Genomic DNA, 14,839 nt, shown 5'->3' with positions numbered 1-14,839 from the left:
TCGGACCTGAACCGAGCCTTAACCGAATCCAGCCAGCCAACTATTCCGCGACCTTTTCGTGAACATATAGAGAACGGAATTTATATAAGTAGTAGAAATTAATAACAGGAAATAATAGGAAGAAAAAGGGGTTGCAGCCGAGATTTGAACCCACGAGCCAAGTCTTAAGGCGAACGCAGCCAACCAAGTGTTCCAAGGGAGTTTTGTTAATCAAGTAGGGAACAAAATATATATAAGTTATAGTTGGAACCGAAAATAACCCTAAGTATAAAGATTTAATTTCTTTTCCCGAACCCCTAATCCCGTTTCTCTTTTCATCCTCACGCGCGGCGACTCTTCTCAGGCAGAAATGAAGCCACACCTAGGGCACGTCTCCGACGGCCGGCGAGCACTTTTCTCCGTGAGGTCTTCACACCTTCTCTGTGAGATCTCGGAAAATTTAAATAAATAGGGTTATTGCAGAAATAGCCTTATAAAATTTTTCCGAAATTTTTAGAAATTTTCTAGGAATTTTTCGGAGCTCGTACGATGGGTTTTGCGGGGATTAGTTTCGGGTACGGATAAAGCCGAGTTGAGATACCCGTTTAAATGAGGAAATGGTTATTTATATAATTCCTTTTTCCTTATTTCTTTTCCCCCAAAACCGCCGATCCCTACTTGCCTTCCCCGATCTCCCCTCTTCCTCTTCCTCTCTCTGATCTCCCTCGCAGGCGAGCGGCGCCGACAGGAGCGAGGCTCTAGCTCCGGTGACCTTCCTCTACCGCCGTCGACACCCTAAGGTCAGATCCGATCGATGCTTCTCCTTTCCAGACTGTAATCGGCCGAGGAGTTGCGGTTCGGCGGATCTTGCGGTAGATGGCCGAAGATGCTGCGGCTAGGGCACGGTGAAGGACCAAATCTCGCGTCTCATTCCACCGAAGCTTGGAGTGATGCCCTAGTTTGGATTTGTGCCACTCGATTTGCCGGCGTGGGTAAGCTAGCCCTAACGGAATCTTCCTGTTCTATGGTTTGTGCCCTAGATCGAGTCTTCTTTCCCGATTCTTGCTGATTGCCTCCCTGATTGTTGGCGATCCTAGGTCAGGTCTTGGATTCCCTTGTTGATTGTTGATTTGAGGATCGGAGGAATCTTTGGTACGTTGCTTCACGGATTCGATCGGGTTGTGCGACATCTTTTGGAGACTTGAGGTAAGACTTCATTTGGAAATTTGAGGGGGATCAAGGAGGATCTTGTAATCGGTTTTCCTTTAATCAGATCATGGACTTCTTCATGGTTGCCGATTGAAGTCTCAGATTGGAGGTAAGATTTGGTTCCGGAATTAGGTTATTGTTTAACTGGTGATGTTTATTCCTTGATCTGATCCGTGATCTCACCTTGAACCGAATAGTATACTGGAATCTAGCAGAGATATGCTTGCTCTGTGGTGATTCTATGGTTCAGCAAATTTCCTTGTTGCCAGCAGCAAGTTTGATCCGAACAGAGGAGTTGATTCCAGTAGGTTGTTCTGTTCTGTGGTGTGTTCCTGTTTCGGCAGCAACCCCATTCCAAAAGCTCGATCGAGGTAAGGTGTAGGGATTTTGATACATGCGGATTATGGTTGTATTACTTGATCGTGTGTAGAATTGAATTAGGTTATGTGTAGATTTAGATATGATTTGGATTACATGATTACTAGATGGTTAGTGATTAGGTTTAGATTTATTTGTTTATATTGATCTAATGGAATGATTAGGGTTAAGGTAATTAACCCTAGTCAATCATTGGATTTTTAATCTAATTGGTAATTAGAGATTAGGTAACTAATCCTAATTAACCATTAGATTTAATTATGTAGATTGAGGTTGTGATTAGGGCTTTGCCCTAATTTAGGTTTAGGGATTTTATTTAGCTATTCATTTGGATTTAGCTAAATAAAATATATATATATTGTTTGTTGACACAGGACTCTGATTCGAGACGGGCGTCTCGACCTTGGATCGCTTGGTTGTACCTTTTATTTGAGGCGGGTACCCTTTGACTTATCTTTTGATAATGTCCTATGATATGTGTAGCTTATATATATTTACTAGTGGTAGATAGTAGATTATTTCTTCCCTGGTCTTAGCTAGTTGATACCTATCACATGCTTCATCTGCTAGATGCTTTACTTCAGGATTGGATATTCTATCTCTTGCCATGTGTATATATGTTCATAGAGATGCATATCTATAGTGCTCTACTCTACTGGATTAGTTGCTTTACATGTGTGATACATGCTCTTGGATTCATGATACTTACATCATTGTTATATGTGATGTCTTTGGATTTATGCTGTTTATATCATGGTTATATATATGCGTTTACCTTTTGGGCACACACATATACGGAGGAGGCTATGTTCAGGTATGACATACTGTAGCCGCATGCACCATATTGCATGATTGCATGCTGGGCGATTGACGACTCCATTATTGTTGAGCTCGTCGGCTGGCTGGACCCGCACACAACGTGTTCACTACATGGGTAGTGGCACGACTCGGGATGTGTAGGGTAGATTGCCGTGAGTGCTCAGGGCGCTCATGGGTAGCGTGAGGCGTGGTAGCACAGGGTCCCTCCCGTCATTGCGTCTGGGAGATGAGGCGTTCGCTCCCTCACTATGTTTGAGGCGGAGGATAGGTGTACTCGACAAAGATCCCGCCCACTCGGTCCACTCATCGGGGTAGTGACGAGTGCACGTTGTCACAGCCCTACCCACTCGGTCTCACCATTGCGTGTGAGACGGCTGAGCATGGCAGTAGGGGTGACCAGGACATGTCATTTGCATCATATGCACAGATTGCATTATTTATGATTGATGCATTTTGGTGATTGCATATGATTGACATGCATACAGGTTATATGCTTTTGCTCTGACTATTTTTATCTGTGTATGCTCACAGTCATTCGCCCGAGCCTCGCAGGTGAGTACAGTTTATTTCAGTTATGCACTTTTTATATTCTTGCAGTATATTGTATTGCATGCTTATTGTTGGTTACTGCAGTTTATTTAGTCTTGCATACCTGTTATACTTAGGAGACTGTACTATATAGATTGTATGGTTAGAGAACTGTACTATTGATCATATGGTTTAGGAGACTGTACCTTAGGTTTTTACTGGTGGATATATATTGCTGTACATGTCTATTGGTTTACCTGCTGAGTTCTTTGAACTCACCCCGTTGTTACTATTTTTCAGGTTGAGGCCGTCAGGAGAGATTCCAGTCGCTAGCCCCTTTGTCGCGAGGATTTTCTTTGTCGGATTTATTCTGCTTTTGCATCTTAAATACTTGTATTGTGGGTTGTATTGTGGACATTGAACATTCGGGTTTACTACTATTGTTTTCCGCTGCAGATATTTTCATTACTTCGTGGATTTGGTTTTCTTCGATGTAGTGGAGTAGGATGTGTACATATATTTTCGAGATTTTATATCGTCTTTCCTTATTAAACTGCGTGGATTGATTATATGTTGAATTATGTGGAATGTTGATATAAACTGCGTGGCTTGTTCTTTTGTATTGTATTATTCCGGCCGTGTGTGGCCGAGGTATGGAGATATATGTATACTGAGCTTCATATTGTCCGTCGTACAGGGGAGATGCTGCCGAAATTTCTTCGGACAGGGACTACCTGGGGGCGTGACAATTTTTGGTATCAGAGCAGTTCTGATACTGGTTCTTACGAGTTTTGCGTGCGTATCTGGATATTTCGGTATTTCGGATTGTACGGATTTCCGTCGATTTTCTCGTTTCGGAATTTCGAGGCATTTTTGACGAGATGTTATTGGATCTATTTGGGGGCTAAGCAGCGACAGGATATCTCCAGACGGCAAATAGGTACATTAGGTAATTTTGCAGTTCTTATACCTGTAGTGATATCTGGGTAACATTTCTTTACAGATATGCCACCTACACGTGTACCGGCACCGAGACGTGGGCGGCCACGTAAGAGGCCGTTAGATTCTCCTGAGACAGAGTCTTCAGAGAGGTCTGCTAGAGCCGAGCCTGTCCGCCAGGGGCAGACTCCTCAGGTCATTGTGGGTACGTCTACGTATCAGATCCCGATAGTTCCGACGTCAGAGGTACCTACCTCGACTGTACCACCAGTGGTACCACCGTCGGCATATTCAGCACCTCCCCCACCCGCTGTACCCGCAGAGTACCCGACACCCTCTCTAGCTGTGCCTGCTACCACGTACTCGGCACCGCAGACACATGTACCGATTACTACATATCCGGCACCCGCACCAGCAGTACCGGTTACTGCACACCCGGCACCCGCACTAGCAGTAACGGTTACTCCTTATCCGGTACCGCCCACCGTACCTCCAGTCGCCCCTACTTATGCCTACTCAGCAGTTCCACCAGCAGTACCCATCCCAGGTTATACGACAGCACCAGTGGTACCTCTTCCGGCCTATCCCTCAGTACCACCCATAGGACCAGCTCCAGTGGTTCTACCTAGTTCCGCAGCGATTCCTACTGACCTAGTTGCGGCACGAGCACGGATCCCAGCCTTGGCGGAGTTGGTGAAAAGCCAATTCACGCTAGTTCACGGGGAGACTGACCCGAGCGTGGCTCAATCTTGGATAGAGTCTATGGAGCGGACATTCTTTTACATGGCCTGCTCCGAGTGGGAGAAGGCTGAGCTGGCTGCTTACCACTTACGAGACGAGGCAGAGATCTGGTGGGACACGCAGCGCTCTATCATAGGCGACCAGCATATTACCTGGACGAGATTTAGGGAGGCATTCGAGAGTCAGTATTTCCCCCGAGCATACCAGATGGCTCTTCGGCAGGATTTTCTTGGTCTTCGACAGAATAACCGCTCAGTGATGGAGTATAATGCCGAATTTAACCGGTTGGCCGGATTCTGTCCTGAGTTGGTTGCCGATGACAGATCTCGTATGCTTCAGTTTGTCCAGGGACTCGACGGGCATCTTCAGGTGAAGGTTGTCGGTCTTGGTATAGCATCATACACCGAGGTACTGGATAGAGCTCTCATGATTGAGTCTACTCATCGGAGAGTGAATGCAGATAAGAAGAGGAAGCAGACTGATCGGACTTCCGGACAGACCCAACTTCTGGGCATTTGGCCGACCCCAGAAGTCAGGACGATCTTCATCTGGACGTTCTCAGTCTTCTCAGCAGAACCGGAAACAGTCCACTGGTGACCCTTACTGCACTTGATGTGGATCCCCAGATCACATGCACCCTGGGACAGTCAGTTTGCTATTATTGCAAAATGCCTGGGCACATGAGCCGAGACTATTCGCTGAAGGCTCAGCATGTAGCGTCCGGAGTTTCTGTTCCGATAGGACAGTTTAGTCAGTCCAGGAGATCCGTAGTTTCTTGGGCTTGGCTGGATATTACCGACGATTCGTTGAGGGTTTCTCCAGCATTGCTATGCCATTGACACGTCTGACTAGGAAAGGCGTGAAGTTCACGTGGTCAGAGGCTTGTGAGACAGCTTCCAGGAGCTGAAGCGGAGATTAGTATCAGCACCAGTTTTGGTTTTACCTTCTGGTGATGACGGATTTGTACTTCACACAGATGCATCTCTTCAGGGCTTGGGCGCTGTTTTGATGCAGCATGGTAGGGTAGTCTCCTATGCTTCTCGTCAGTTGAAGAAGCATGAGAAGAACTACCCAATACATGATTTAGAGTTAGCTGCTATTATCTTTGCTTTGAAGATTTGGCGACATCATCTTTATGGTATTACTTTTGAGATTCTTACTGATCATAAGAGTCTCAAATATATTTTCACCCAGAGGGAACTCAATCTCCGACAGAGGAGATGGATGGAGTTCCTGAAGGATTATGATTGTACTACTAGCTACCATCCGGGTAAAGCTAATGTGGTTGCTGATGCACTTAGTAGGAAGTCCAGAGGGACTTTAGCTTGTCATCGAGTTACAGTCACGGACTTGATTCAGGGATTCGCCGAGTTGGGCCTTGAGGAGCAGAGACGGACAGAGCAGGGTATTCTTGTTACCATGGTTGCTCAGTCGTCGATCAGGATGAGGATTCGAGAGGCCCAGGCCGGAGATCAACATTTACAGTTTATTAGCAGCCAGATAGCTTTCGGACAGCAGACTGAGTTTACACGAGACGATGAGGGGATTGTTTATTTCCGAGGCAGATTATGTGTACCTCAGTCTCACCCGGTCATGAAGGAGTTACTTCAGGAGGCTCATCGTTCTAGATTTGCTATCCACCCAGGTGGGACCCGTATGTATCGTGATTTGAGGCGTTCTTATTGGTGGAACGGTATGAAGAAAGACATCGCGGAGTTTGTAGCCAGATGTCTTGTCTGTCAGCAGGTGAAGGCTGAGCACCAGAGACCTGCTGGATTACTTCAGAGGATCCCTATTCCCGAGTGGAAGTGGGAGCACATTACTATGGATTTCGTGGTTGGTTTACCTATGACTCGTCGAGGTCATGATGCGATTTGGGTAATCGTTGACCGATTAACCAAATCCGCACACTTTTTAGCGATCCGGAAGACTGATTCTCTGGATCGATTAGCTGAGTTATATTGTCGTGAGATTATTAGATTACATGGGGTTCCTTTGAGCATCATATCAGATAGAGACCCACGGTTCACGTCCCGATTCTGGCAGAGTCTGCAGCAGGCCTTGGGCACACAGCTTCGTTTTAGTACGGCATTCCATCCGCAGACAGATGGGCAGTCAGAGCGGACTATTCAGACATTGGAGGACTTGCTGAGGTCTTGTGTCATGGACTTCGGAGGCAGTTGGGAGGACCACCTGCCATTAGTGGAGTTCGCCTACAACAACAGCTATCATTCGGCTATCCAGATGGCACCGTTTGAGGCGTTGTATGGTAGGCCTTGTCGGACACCCATCCTCTGGGAAGAGGTTGGGGAGGCTCAGTTGGTAGGACCTCAGAGAGCTCAGCAGGATGCAGAGCTGGTTCGCACTATCAGACGGAGGATGTCAGAGGCCCAGGACCGTCAGAAGAGTTATGCTGATCAGAGACGGAGACCCCTGGAGTTCTCCATTGGTGATCACGTATTTCTTAGGGTTTCACCCACGAAAGGGGTGAAGAGATTTGGTCTCCGAGGTAAGCTATCTCCCCGATATATTGGACCATTCCAGATCTTGGAGAGGATTGGAGCAGTAGCTTACCGTCTGGCGCTACCACCATCTCTAGCTGGCATTCATGATGTATTCCATGTATCTATGCTGAGGAGATACGTATCCGATCCGGCACATGTTCTGTCGGATATATCTGTTCCTATTCAGCCTGATGTTACTTACGAGGAGGTTCCGGTACGGATTCTGGACCGTAGAGAGCGTCAGCTGCGGAACAAGACTGTCCGACTGGTTAAAGTCAGATGGCAGCATCATTCTGACGAGGAGGCTACGTGGGAGCTGGAGGATACGATCCGAGCTCGATACCCCCATCTTTCTACTTGAGGTATGTGGGTTAGAGTTTCTTTTCAGCATTTATACGGTTTGGTTATATTTTAGTGTTTGCTGTTAGTTATAGCGAAATTTGGGGACCAAATTTTTATTAGTAGGGGAGGATGTGAGATCTCGGAAAATTTAAATAAATAGGGTTATTGCAGAAATAGCCTTATAAAATTTTTCCGGAATTTTTAGAAATTTTCTGGGAATTTTTCGGAGCTCGTACGACGGGTTTTGCGGGGATTAGTTTCGGGTACGGATAAAGCCGAGTTGAGATACCCGTTTAAATGAGGAAATGGTTATTTATATAATTCCTTTTTCCTTATTTCTTTTCCCCCAAAACCGCCGATCCCTACTTGCCTTCCCCGATCTCCCCTCTTCCTCTTCCTCTCTCTGATCTCCCTCGCAGGCGAGCGGCGCCGACAGGAGCGAGGCTCTAGCTCCGGTGACCTTCCTCTACCGCCGTCGACACCCTAAGGTCAGATCCGATCGATGCTTCTCCTTTCCAGACTGTAATCGGCCGAGGAGTTGCGGTTCGGCGGATCTTGCGGTAGATGGCCGAAGATGCTGCGGCTAGGGCACGGTGAAGGACCAAATCTCGCGTCTCATTCCACCGAAGCTTGGAGTGATGCCCTAGTTTGGATTTGTGCCACTCGATTTGCCGGCGTGGGTAAGCTAGCCCTAACGGAATCTTCCTGTTCTATGGTTTGTGCCCTAGATCGAGTCTTCTTTCCCGATTCTTGCTGATTGCCTCCCTGATTGTTGGCGATCCTAGGTCAGGTCTTGGATTCCCTTGTTGATTGTTGATTTGAGGATCGGAGGAATCTTTGGTACGTTGCTTCACGGATTCGATCGGGTTGTGCGACATCTTCTGGAGACTTGAGGTAAGACTTCATTTGGAAATTTGAGGGGGATCAAGGAGGATCTTGTAATCGGTTTTCCTTTAATCAGATCATGGACTTCTTCATGGTTGCCGATTGAAGTCTCAGATTGGAGGTAAGATTTGGTTCCGGAATTAGGTTATTGTTTAACTGGTGATGTTTATTCCTTGATCTGATCCGTGATCTCACCTTGAACCGAATAGTATACTGGAATCTAGCAGAGATATGCTTGCTCTGTGGTGATTCTATGGTTCAGCAAATTTCCTTGTTGCCAGCAGCAAGTTTGATCCGAACAGAGGAGTTGATTCCAGTAGGTTGTTCTGTTCTGTGGTGTGTTCCTGTTTCGGCAGCAACCCCATTCCAAAAGCTCGATCGAGGTAAGGTGTAGGGATTTTGATACATGCGGATTATGGTTGTATTACTTGATCGTGTGTAGAATTGAATTAGGTTATGTGTAGATTTAGATATGATTTGGATTACATGATTACTAGATGGTTAGTGATTAGGTTTAGATTTATTTGTTTATATTGATCTAATGGAATGATTAGGGTTAAGGTAATTAACCCTAGTCAATCATTGGATTTTTAATCTAATTGGTAATTAGAGATTAGGTAACTAATCCTAATTAACCATTAGATTTAATTATGTAGATTGAGGTTGTGATTAGGGCTTTGCCCTAATTTAGGTTTAGGGATTTTATTTAGCTATTCATTTGGATTTAGCTAAATAAAATATATATATATTGTTTGTTGACACAGGACTCTGATTCGAGACGGGCGTCTCGACCTTGGATCGCTTGGTTGTACCTTTTATTTGAGGCGGGTACCCTTTGACTTATCTTTTGATAATGTCCTATGATATGTGTAGCTTATATATATTTACTAGTGGTAGATAGTAGATTATTTCTTCCCTGGTCTTAGCTAGTTGATACCTATCACATGCTTCATCTGCTAGATGCTTTACTTCAGGATTGGATATTCTATCTCTTGCCATGTGTATATATGTTCATAGAGATGCATATCTATAGTGCTCTACTCTACTGGATTAGTTGCTTTACATGTGTGATACATGCTCTTGGATTCATGATACTTACATCATTGTTATATGTGATGTCTTTGGATTTATGCTGTTTATATCATGGTTATATATATGCGTTTACCTTTTTGGCACACACATATACGGAGGAGGCTATGTTCAGGTATGACATACTGTAGCCGCATGCACCATATTGCATGATTGCATGCTGGGCGATTGACGACTCCATTATTGTTGAGCTCGTCGGCCGGCTACATGGACCCGCACACAACGTGTTCACTGCATGGGTAGTGGCACAGCACTCAGGGTGTGTAGGGTAGATTGCCCGGTAGTGCTCCGCTAGGGCGCTCATGGGTAGCGTGACAGGAGCGTGGTAGCACACCGGGGTCCCTCCCCGTCATTGCGTACCGGGAGATGAGAGCGTTACGCTCCCTCACTATGTTTGAGGCAGGAGGATAGGTGTACTCCGACAGCATCCCGTCCACTCGGTCACTCATCAGGGGTAGTGACGGCAGAGTGCACGGTTGTCACAGCCCTACCCACTCGGTCTCACCATTGCGTGTGAGACGGCTGAGCATGGCAGTAGGGGTGACCAGGACATGTCATTTGCATCATATGCACAGATTGCATTATTTATGATTGATGCATTTTGGTGATTGCATATGATTGACATGCATACAGGTTATATGCTTTTGCTCTGACTATTTTTATCTGTGTATGCTCACAGTCATTCGCCCGAGCCTCGCAGGTGAGTACAGTTTATTTCAGTTATGCACTTTTTATATTCTTGCAGTATATTGTATTGCATGCTTATTGTTGGTTACTGCAGTTTATTTAGTCTTGCATACCTGTTATACTTAGGAGACTGTACTATATAGATTGTATGGTTAGAGAACTGTACTATTGATCATATGGTTTAGGAGACTGTACCTTAGGTTTTTACTGGTGGATATATATTGCTGTACATGTCTATTGGTTTACCAGCTGAGTTCTTTGAACTCACCCCGTTGTTACTATTTTTCAGGTTGAGGCCGTCAGGAGAGATTCCAGTCGCTAGCCCCTTTGTCGCGAGGATTTTCTTTGTCGGATTTATTCTGCTTTTGCATCTTAAATACTTGTATTGTGGGTTGTATTGTGGACATTGAACATTCGGGTTTACTACTATTGTTTTCCGCTGCAGATATTTTCATTACTTCGTGGATTTGGTTTTCTTCGATGTAGTGGAGTAGGATGTGTACATATATTTTCGAGATTTTATATCGTCTTTCCTTATTAAACTGCGTGGATTGATTATATGTTGAATTATGTGGAATGTTGATATAAACTGCGTGGCTTGTTCTTTTGTATTGTATTATTCCGGCCGTGTGTGGCCGAGGTATGGAGATATATGTATACTGAGCTTCATATTGTCCGTCGTACAGGGGAGATGCTGCCGAAATTTCTTCGGACAGGGACTACCTGGGGGCGTGACATTCTCGGTCGTCTCGTCGAGGGGAGCACGCGGACACAGAGGAATCACCAAGAGCTCGACTTCTCCGGAAACCCTAGAGTTCTTCCTCTTCCGGTTGTAAGTCCTAAAAGCAAGGGTAAGTTGCTACTCACCTGCAGTGGGATAGCTCTGAGGTTTATTCCTTGTTCCTCTTCTTGTTTCCGAATTTAATTTGGTGCTTTCTTTGTTTTTTTGGGTTTGCCGTGAGAAGGGATAAGTTTAATGTTTTCTGCCGTGAGGTTGAAAGGATGAACATGGGGAAAAAAAATAAGTGTGAGGAACATTTAGTTCCTTTTGGTCACTGGCTGTGCCACAGTTCCGGGAGGAATTTACTTCTGTTGGCTTCAGATTTTAGTTGGTTAGTTAGGTATATGGTTAGATTTCTACAGAATTGGGATTTATGTTGTAAAGTTTTGTTTAGCATGGCATCCATTTCTTTTAGTCCCTACCGTGAGTTCTTACAGGAAGTTGAGATAGGGTTTGTTTGTTTGCTTGTTTAGCTTGTGGTTGCTTAATTCGGATTTAATTATTATCTTGGAGTTAATCAGGTTGTGTTTTAAATTTTTCAGCAAGTGTAACTTGATATCTCCACAGTAGCATTGGATTTAGGCTGTACATAACTGGTTAATTTCCCTTTTGCTGCCTTAGCTTGGTTAATTTCCCCTTGCTGCCGTGAGTTTGATAAAGAAGAGGAGAAGAGATTTTTAATGGATTTAGCATGTTTTGTTTTCATTTACCTTAGCTGAGCATGTTTGGTTTTCATTTTTCCTTAGCTGAGCATGAGCAGTGTTGGATCCTATTTCCATTTCTTTCTTATGGATTTGAGCATGAGCAGTTCTCTTTGTTTTGCTATATGCGAGCATGTTTAGTTCTTTGTTTTGTTGTTTACGAATATGAGCAGTCTTCCTTGTTTTGCTATTAGACTTTATTCATGCACTGTAGTTGTAGAATTGTTTAAGCATTTTATTGAGCTTAAGTGCAGATTTTTATAAGTGTAGTATGCTGATTTTGTTTTCCCTTTGCTTTAAGATGGGCATGAACAGATTATAGCATATACATATATATACATAGCATTTAGTTTAGACTTTCCTTGCTATAATGAGTAGTTATAAGTGAGAAAAGACCAAGGTCTTGATAGGATCCCTAAATTTTAAGTATTGGGATCAGCAGCACACCAAGTGCTCAAAGAAATGCCAAGGCATTTTATTATAAGAACATAAAAAGATAACAAGTATTTTATTTTAAAGAAAGGCTAGTACCTGACTTCCAAGGTTGTCGTTAAACAAATTCAGGTGACCAATTCCAAGGTCTTGGCCCTGGTAAGACCAAGGTCTTTACCCTCGTAGGACTGGTGACTAGCTACCACCGTCTCTATTAGGGAGCGCGCAATGGTACTAAGCTTGGGCCCAAGAAGAAGAAGTTTATTATTATTTTGAAGTATTAAAGTATAAGTTTTTGGAACAAATGAAACAAGCTTCAAAGATGCTTAGAATCAGTAAGTTTAGTTCTTTAGAATTCTAAGCATGCAGTATTAGATTTAATTGCTTTCCTTATTAGTCTATTGAGCATGATTAGTCTTATTTCTAACATGCAGTTTTATTTTTGTATATCATGAGTATGCAGATTATTTTCAGAGCTTTGCTATTAGTTGAGCATGAGTAGTTTTTCTCTTTAGCATTTCAGTTTTAGCATTCTTCATATTATATGCTCTTTCGAGTTTTTTGAGTTAGATAGCGCTTACTAAGCATTGGCTTATAGTTTGCATTCCTCCTACTGCAGATAAAGGAAAAAGCTAAAGTATAAGGAAGAAGGCGACAAGATGGTGGGGATGGTGTGTGATGTTGAACTATGGAAGCCTCGGGACCTGGCTAAGAAGTTGTTTAGAGTCCTTTAATGTTATTAGAGGAGTTGAGATTGTTAAAGGGTTGTTTCCTTTTTCTTATGTTGCTAATTGAGTCTATTCCGCATTGTTAGTTTGGTTGTTCCCACTGTTGGAGCTTTATTCATTTGCTATTGTTAAAATAGTTTTTTTTAGTTGTTATGTCTTATTACTGCATGGTTGTGAAGTATATATACCAGCCGCATGTGGCTGATAGTTTATTTTGCATGTATTGATGATTATTGTCATCGGTACAGGGGAGATTCTATCGAAATTTTTCGGTAGGAACTTCTCTGGGGCCGTGATAAATTTAAGTGTTGCTAATAATAGCATATGTAACACTAGCAAGTAGAGTAATAAATAAGTAACGGTCGCCCTCAGAGTGGTAGTAAGGAGGTGGGTCGTTACATGAGATGGATGCCATGATGTTTAGGTTTGCTTCTTGTTAGTTGATAATGGAGGGATTAGGGATAATTAAGGGTGTAATGGGAATTTAATTCTTGGAGAAATTAAGCTAGGTTGAAAGTTAATCTAGCTTTATCAATGGAGGGGGGGGGGGCAGTAATCACAGTAAATATTTAATTTAAAGTTGGTTATTTATTTATAGGTAATTCACCTATTTGTAGGGTACACATATAAGTATATTACAAGAATTGTATATGTGACGCGGGTTCTTGATTGGAGATGAGTCGCGTGACGCGGGTGGTTCTGTTGATACAAGTTATATTGAGGCGGGTATTTCTTGCTATCTCCTATTTAGTTCTTTGAACTTTAAAGCATGGTTATCTTTGGATGTTTAGGTTGTATTACCTTAAATCTGTATATTTGTTTCGTTCCTGCTTGCTACTTTCTGTCTTGATCTTTGATATGATCTAGTATACCTCGAAACAGTCTCACCTTTGATATCAGAACTCTGTGCATATGCATATGTAGAGTTTGTATCATAGAGTTGTCTGGTTTTTATGGTTAGCGTGTTTATCATGCATATTGATGTTGAGTGTACACGTGATGGGTATATGATATTGGAGTTGCTTAGTGGGTTGACCATGTTGTATGTTGAAGTATGTATATACGTTTGTGGTGGTTATTGGGGGTGTTTTGGGGTGCATGATTGATGATGGTATCTATATTGTGAATATTCATATCATGTCATCATTCATTGCATATTGACGACTATTGTCTCCCTTGTGGTGAGAGGGTCGTCAGTTGTTTATAGTCGCCCATTCGGCCACTTTTGGAGAGTGGTAGCTAGGAGTGGAGCTAGTCCTGTAGCGCTTGCTCAGCCGTTCGGTTATTATACTCTGTCAGCCTCGACCACTCTGGAGTAGTGGGTCTTGAGGGTACAGTAGTCAGAGGGCTTGAGTTTTGAGTGGTCAGGGACTCTTAGCTATGTAGTTATATAACTACTTAGCTGATCATCCGCTTCGGCCGCCTATAGTGGTGCATGTACTGGAGGCTAGTACGGTTTGTCACGGACCCAAACCTCTCGGCCATACAGGGGTCGTGGTGTCTAGAGAGGTGGCGGGGTGACCATGAAGCATGCATGCACTTTTGCATATGATGCGCGGTGCATCTGGGGAGATATTTTCGCATACATGCCTAGTAGATATTAGTTGCATGTGATTGTGTGTTGTTGCATTTGTTTGCGCTATGTATGCTGCATTTGGGTGTCATACTGCATACATGTAATCTATTTTACATGTATATGCAGTCGTATCTATATTTGCACAGGTGTCTCGAGTAGATCTGTGGCTGTTCCGGTGAGTTTACTGATTTTGGTATAGTGGTATTGTTTCTAGTTGAGCATGTGCATTCATGTTGGTAGGTATGTTTATATATAGTTGTTTTATCAGATATGGCTAGATGTGTTGCATTTTGATAGCATGATTTTATTCTTATGTATGGAGATTGTATTCCTTGTTCCTATGTTGTCATATTTACCATGCTTTATTCTGTCCTTACTCGCTGAGTTTCCTTGTACTCACCACCCCGTCTATTCTGTTATGTTTTCAAGTAGTAGGTAGATGACATGGAGTTGCTTCGAGTGTACTGCCAGCCGGTCCCATTGCCCACATCATATCCGAGGACTTGTTGTCGGTTTTAGCT

At 43.6% G+C, this 14,839-nt stretch overlaps 2 long non-coding RNA genes across 8 annotated transcripts; both read left to right on the top strand.

Moving 5' to 3' along the window:
* The first annotated feature begins 644 nt into the window (after positions 1–644).
* On the top strand, positions 645–2,001 carry LOC121999919. 4 transcript variants are annotated; one of them, XR_006116833.1, is made up of 5 exons: positions 645–1,006; positions 1,077–1,185; positions 1,253–1,297; positions 1,386–1,559; positions 1,941–2,001. It is a non-coding gene; the product is annotated as an uncharacterized LOC121999919 (long non-coding RNA). The 4 variants fall into 4 exon arrangements; XR_006116835.1 differs by having other exon boundaries at positions 646–971; positions 1,082–1,185; XR_006116832.1 differs by having other exon boundaries at positions 646–971.
* A 5,835-nt stretch (positions 2,002–7,836) lies between these two features.
* On the top strand, positions 7,837–9,149 carry LOC121999918. 4 transcript variants are annotated; one of them, XR_006116831.1, is made up of 5 exons: positions 7,837–8,119; positions 8,230–8,333; positions 8,401–8,445; positions 8,534–8,707; positions 9,089–9,149. It is a non-coding gene; the product is annotated as an uncharacterized LOC121999918 (long non-coding RNA). The 4 variants fall into 4 exon arrangements; XR_006116828.1 differs by having other exon boundaries at positions 8,225–8,333; XR_006116830.1 differs by having other exon boundaries at positions 7,837–8,154.
* Positions 9,150–14,839: the final 5,690 nt, after the last annotated feature.

This window comes from Zingiber officinale, chromosome 7A (assembly GCF_018446385.1).
Source record: "Zingiber officinale cultivar Zhangliang chromosome 7A, Zo_v1.1, whole genome shotgun sequence".
In the NCBI taxonomy this organism is placed as follows: domain Eukaryota; kingdom Viridiplantae; phylum Streptophyta; class Magnoliopsida; order Zingiberales; family Zingiberaceae; genus Zingiber; species Zingiber officinale.
This window is presented reverse-complemented; position numbering and strand designations above follow the sequence as displayed.